The sequence below is a fragment of the Musca domestica genome, unplaced genomic scaffold (genome assembly GCF_030504385.1).
Source record: "Musca domestica strain aabys unplaced genomic scaffold, Musca_domestica.polishedcontigs.V.1.1 129, whole genome shotgun sequence".
In the NCBI taxonomy this organism is placed as follows: domain Eukaryota; kingdom Metazoa; phylum Arthropoda; class Insecta; order Diptera; family Muscidae; genus Musca; species Musca domestica.
Window position 1 is genome coordinate 408,125 of NW_026712171.1, and position 7,121 is coordinate 415,245.

Sequence of the window (7,121 nt, forward strand, 5' to 3'; positions counted from 1 at the left end):
ACCCAACTTTAAAAGATTGCAGTTTACTGCACGCTTGGTATTTGCTATGAAATAAATAAATCCGAAGGACAAACCCTTCGTGTATGTATGTCATGTTACTGCTTTTCTAATAGTTTTGGTTATTTACGCATTAAAGTAGTGCAACAATTTTTTTTAATTTTTAAATTTGTTTTTTTTTTAACCAACATATATTCGTAAATAAAATTTTGAATGCATATAAAATCAAAAGGGGTAGCGAAGCGCACCGGGTTCAGCTAGTAATTTATATTTTTATACCCTCCACCATACTATGGAGCGTATATTAACTTTGTCATTCCGTTTGTAACTCCTCGAAATACTCATGTCAAACCAAACAAAGTATACATACTCTTGATAAGCGTAAAAATCTAAGTCGATTTAGCGATGTCCGTCCGTCTGTCTGTCTCTTGTAATCACGCTATCTTTCGAAGGAATTGAGATAGAAGACTAAAATTTTGCACACATGATTATTTTTCCAGTAGGCAGGTTAAGTAATAGCCCCCATATAACGGTACCTCCCGATATTCGGCTGAAGTGGTATTTGAAGTTCGTAATGGATACTACAGCCTATGACAGAAAATTGTCTGTGTAGGTCCACGTCTTCATATAGCCCCCATATAACGGTACCTCCCAAAATTTGGTATTTTGATGATTTTAGCGTCATTATTCACCGGAGTAGTTTCAAATTACGTCTTTAGAGTTCGTAATGGGAACTTCAGTTTGTGACAGACAATTGTCTATGCAGGTCCAGGTCTTCGTATATTCGGTATTTTGACGATTTTAGGAACAATACTCACCGAATTGGTTGAGATGTCGTATTTAAAGTTCGTAATGGATGCTACAGCCTGTGACAGAAAGTTGTCTATGCAGGTCCATGTCTTCGTATAGCTTCGATATAACAGTACCTCTCTATATACGGTATCTTTAAGATTTTAGCTGCTTTATACAACATTTACTTACTGCTTTTTAACTTGGAGGGTATATTAATTTTGTTATTCCGTTTGTAACTCCTCAAAATACTCATGTCAGACCCAGGTCAAGTTCGAAGATGGGCTATATCGGTCCACTATATCGTATAGCCCCCATATAACGATACCCCCGATATTCGGTGTTTTTATGATTGTAGCCACATTTTTTAACGGAATTGTCTAAAATTCTACACAAGGAGTTCTTTGTGAGCATCTTACTCCCTGTAAGCGAATTGTCTATGTAGGTCCACGATATCGTATAGCCCCCATATAACGGTACCCCCCGGTATCCGTTATTTTGATGATTTTAGCCACATTTTTCAATGGAATTGTAAAAAAATCCACACAGGGAGTTCTCTGTGAGTACTTTATCCCTTGAGAATCATCTATATAGGTCCACGATATCGTATAGCCCCCATATAACAGTACCCCCTGATATTCGGTATTTTGATGATTGTAGCCACATTTTTTCAAGAATGTCTTCGAATTCTTGCAACGATACATCGTTGCACTGCATTTCTAGCCATATTTTAACGTTTTTATTCGGAAAGCTGATTTGGCCAATTGTGATGTAGTATTAACCCTTACATCTTCCTTGGTTTCATTATTTTGGGTGAGAGCTCTAACTTTTTCCTCAGAGTAAGGACTTGTCGGCGGGAACATATCCATATCCTCAAAGTTTCGAGCGGCAACAAAAACACTATAGTCTCTAAAGGAACGTTTTTATACCCTCCGCCATAGTATGGAGGGTATAATAAGTTTGTCATTCCGTTTGTAACACCTCGAAATACACATTTTAGACCCCATAAAATATATATTCTTTATCTGCATAAAATTCTATGTCGATTTAGCGATGTCCGTCCGTCTATCCGTCTGTCCATTTGTGGAAATCACTCTAGCTTCAGAACGAATTGAAGTAGATTGATAAAATTTTGCTCAAATGTATATTATGTTTGCAGGACTTTTGGTATTGAAAATGGGTCCACGTTTTGGTATAGTCCCTATATAACGGTACCTCCCGATATTCGGTATTTTAATGACTGAATTTTAGAGACATTATTTACCGCAATTGTTTCAATATTGGTATTCGAAGTTCGTAATGGATAGTAGAGCCTAAGACAGAAAATTGTCTGTGCAGGTCACGTCTTCGTAGAGCCCCCATATAACGGGACCTCCCGATATTCGGTATTTTGATGATTTTAGCAAATATATTCACCGGAATAGTTTCAAATTTGGTATTTGAAGTTCATAATGGATACTACAGCCGAAGACAGAAAATTGTCTGTGCAGGTCCACGTCTTCGTAGAGCCCTCATATAACGGCACCTCCCGATATTCGGAATTTTAATGATTGTATGGATTTTTTTTCACGAGAATTGTTTCAAATTTTGTATTTGTAGTTCGTAATGGATACTACAGCCTATGACAGAAAATTGTCTGTGCAGGTCCACGTCTTCGTATAGCCCCATATAACGGTGATTGATGATTTTATGACAGCTACATTCGGTATTTTGAAGATTTTAACAGAATTTTTAACGGATTTAATTGTTTTTGAGAATTGCCAAATCCGTTCCAAATGGTGGGGGCATTCAAAGTTTGGCCCAGCAGAACTTACTGCTTTTTTAACTTGTTGTACCATCCACCATACTATGGAGGGTATATTAATTTTGTTATTCCGTTTGTAACTCCTCGAAATACTCATGTCAGACCCAATAAAGTATATATATTCTTGATCAGCGTAAAATTTTAAGTCGATTTAGGAATGTCCTTATGTCTGTCTGCCTCTTTGTCTGACGCTACAGTCAAAACGAATTAAGATAGGAAGCAAACATTTTGCACAGATCAGTCTTTTGTATGCAGGCAGGTCAAGTTCGAAGATGGGCTATATCGGTCCACGATATCGTATAGCCCCCATATAACGATACCCCCGATATTCGGTGTTTTATGATTGTAGCCACATTTTTTAACGGAATTGTCTAAAATTCTACACAAGGAGTTCTTTGTGAGCATCTTACTCCCTGTAAGCGAATTGTCTATGTAGGTCCACGATATCGTATAGCCCCCATATAACGGTACCCCCCGGTATCCGTTATTTTGATGATTTTAGCCACATTTTTCAATGGAATTGTATAAAAATCCACACAGGGAGTTCTCTGTGAGTACTTTATCCCTTGAGAATCATCTATATAGGTCCACGATATCGTATCATGGGGGCTATAACAGTACCCCCTGATATTCGGTATTTTGATGATTTTAGCCACATTTTTTCAATAATGTCTTCGAATTCTTGCAGCGATACATCGTTGCACTGCATTTCTAGCCATATTTTAATGTTTTGATTCGAAAGCTGATTTGGCCAATTGTGATGCAATATTAAGCCTTTCCTCTTCCTTGGTTTCATTATTTTGGGTGAGAGTTCTAACTTTTTCCTCAGAGTTAGGACTTGTCGGCGGGAACATATCCATATCCTCAAAGTTTCGGGTGGCAACAAAAACACAATAGTCACATTCGCAGTTATTTGGATAAAATGGCCAATATCTTCTAGCCATTTCGAGAGTCTCTCGATCATCATCACAATATTCCGTGTCTCTTTTGTCATCAAAAGGGCATGTAATGTCACCCTTTGCATCATTAACTTGTTATCTGCGGGGGCCTCTGATTGGTTGTCAGCCCAAAGGTAGGAAAGGCAATTTTTGCACATTCCTCAGCTTCCAGTGGTACTTCTTCCGGACTTAGGAAATATTATTCAAATACTGGTGTTTTAAGCATTCCTCAATTTTCGCTTCTGCAGTATCTGCATTCGACTCACAGCCTCGTGTTCTCGTCGCCATTAATTTATGCGCTAACACAAGGCATTTATCCACTGCTACTGAACTATCCTGGATTCTCTAAAGGAACGTTTTTTATACCCTCCACCATAGTATGGAGGGTATAATATATTTGTCATTCCGTTTGTAACACCTCGAAATACACATTTTAGACCCCACAAAAAATTTAAAATGGGTCCACGTTTTGGTATAGTCCCTTTATAACTGTACCTCCCGATATTCGGTATTTTAATGACTTTAGAGACATTATTCACCGGAATTGTTTCAATATTGGTATTCGAAGTTCGTAATGGATAGTAGAGCCTAAGAAAGAAAATTGTCTATGCGTCTTCGTATAGCCCCCATATAACGGTACCTCCCGATATTCGGTATTTTGATGATTTTAGCAAATTTATTCACCGGAATAATTTCAAATTTGGTATTTGAAGTTCGTAATGAATACTACAGCCTAAGACAGGAAATTGTCTGTGCAGGTCCACGTCTTCGTAGAGCCCCCTATAATGGTACCTCCCAATATTCGATATTTTGATGATATTAGCGACTTTTTTCACCGGAATTGTTTCAAATTTGGTAATTGAAGTTCGTTCCAATTTTGATGGTCATTGTGTTATATTTAGTGGGTGAAGTAGGTCATAACATTTGTGTTAAATAAAAGTCAAATTGCCACAAAACCGCGAATATTTTTAATCCCGCCGAAATCACAAATAGACGTAATGGTCAATTCTGACCGTTATGTAGATATCAATAGTAAATATATCGGATATATATAGCGAAATAAATACAATCTATATCTATAAAAGAGGAAAATGTTTGTATGTTTGTTTGTTTGTTTGTTTGTTTGTAATTTATGGACTCGAAAACCGCTGAATAGATTTTTTTTTTCCTGAAAATTTCCATATATACTGCAACATCGCCTGAAAGTAACATAGGCTATATACATTTTGGAATTTCCACTTGCAACTGGAGATATAGCATCAGAATCGGAGGTACCTCCCAAAAATTTAGATTTTATATGCACATATCTATTGATTGGTTGAAGATACAGTCTCCAAATTTGGAATACGTAACGGAATTTGGAACAAAAATAAGTTTGCCAAATTATATTGTAATCGGTTCAGATTTGGATATAGCTCCCATATATATTTTCGACCGATTTCGTTCATTTGATGCCTCAAACACAATGTGAATGTTCGATTCCAATGAAATTTGGAATGTGTGACGGGATTTAATCCGAAAATAAATTTGTAAAATTATATTGAAATCGGTTCAGATTTGGATATAGCTCCCATATACATTTTCGGCCGATTTCATGTATTTGGTGGACCAAACACGACATGTATTTCCAATTGTAATGAAATTTAAAATAAGTAACGGAATTGGGAGCCAAAATGAATTTGTCAAATTAAATTGAAATCGGTTCAGATTTGGATATAGCTCCCATATATATTTTCCGCTGATTTCGCATATTTGATGCACAAAACACGATACGTATTTCCGATTCCAACGAAATTCGGCATGAGTGGCTAAATTTGGTACAAAAATAAATTTGACAAATTATATTCAAATACGCTCAGATGTGATTATAGCTACCAAATATATACTCAGCCGATTTCACATATTTGATGCACCCAAAGCGAGAGAGACAAAATCTGGCACCAGCAAAAGTTGCCAAATTATATTGAAATCAGTTGAGGTTTGGATATAGCTAATATATATATTTCAGCCGATTTCATACATATTATGCACCAAACACGATATATATGACCGATTCCAATGAAATTCAGAATGTGTGGTGGAATTTGGTTATAATAATAAATGTGATAAATTAATTGGAAATTAGTTAAGATTTGGATATAGCTCCCATATATATATTCTCGGCCGATTTCACATATTTGACGCACCAATTTCAATGAATTATGAAAGGTGTGGCAGAGTTTTGTGTAAAAGTAATTTTTTTAAAATTATATTTAAATCGGATCAGATTAGGATATTATTTGAATAAGAACCATAGACCCACAACGCCTTTGGCTGACACTAAAAAACAACACAACAATTTATTTGAAATACGCTTATTACGGCGAAGTATGTTGCTATCTCGAATTCACTAATTGCTATAGAAAAACCACTCTACTTTAAAAAATTGCAGTTTCCTGCACGCTTGGTATTTGCTATGAAATAAATAAATCCAAAGGACAAACCCTTCGTGTTTGCATGTCATGTTACTGCTTTTGTAATGATTTTGTTTATTAACGCATTAAATTAGTGCAATATATTTTTTTTTTAATTTTTAAATTTGTTTTTCTTTATCCAACATATATTCGTAAATAAAATTTTGAATGCATATAAAATCAAAAGGGGTAGCGAAGCGCACCGGGTTCAGCTAGTATGTATATACAAAAGGAGGGGATGTTAGCTAGAATGATTATATGTCAAGAATGGCTGGACCGATTTGGCAAATGTTGTGATTTCGGATTGCCCTCTTGGCATTGAAGTATAAAATCTAAAAAAACCGCATAAAGAAATGCAATAATAATGTTAATATAGATTTTGTAGTATTTTATGACATATTTTTATTTTTTTTTATCGCATGCGATATTTTCATTTTGACTTATAATATTGAAGTGTATATTTTGTAAAATTGTTTCACATTACAACGTAGGATGGGGTTATTACAGGGTTGGCCATATTCGACGGACCCATATGGCAACGCCACAACTTTTGACAGAGATGTCACATCGCTTAATGACATACCGCGTTTGAAGCGTCAGTCCAAGCAGATTTTTACCATGAACCAATACACGCGCTCGGAAATAGTTGAAATTTACATTCAACAGAAGAAGTCAATTGTGAAAATTCAACGTGCTTTTAAAACATTAAAAAATGTGAAAAGTGCGCCTTCTAAGAACACCATTAAGCGTTTATACGAAAAATTTTCGACTGGTAAGGCTCTTTCTAATCCGAAGAGGCCATATAAAAGTCGACCAAGGCGATCGGCGGAGAATATCGCTGCCGTACGAGCCAGTGTTGAGAGGTCCCCAAGAACATCCCAAAAACGCCGTTCTCAGCAGTTGGGCATGGCTCGGTCCACTTTACAACGGATTATTCGCATTGATTTGCATTTGTTCCCGTACAAAATTCAATTGACGCAAAGCCTCGTCGATTGGAATGGGCCCAAAGGGCGCAAAGGTCCGTCGAATATGGGCAACCCTGTATATAAAGATTGCAATTATCGTCCGATCCTCATGAAAAGGGTAGGGTTAGGCTCAGAAGGGCTAGGCCTATTGTTTTCAAAGATGTCCGTAATATAT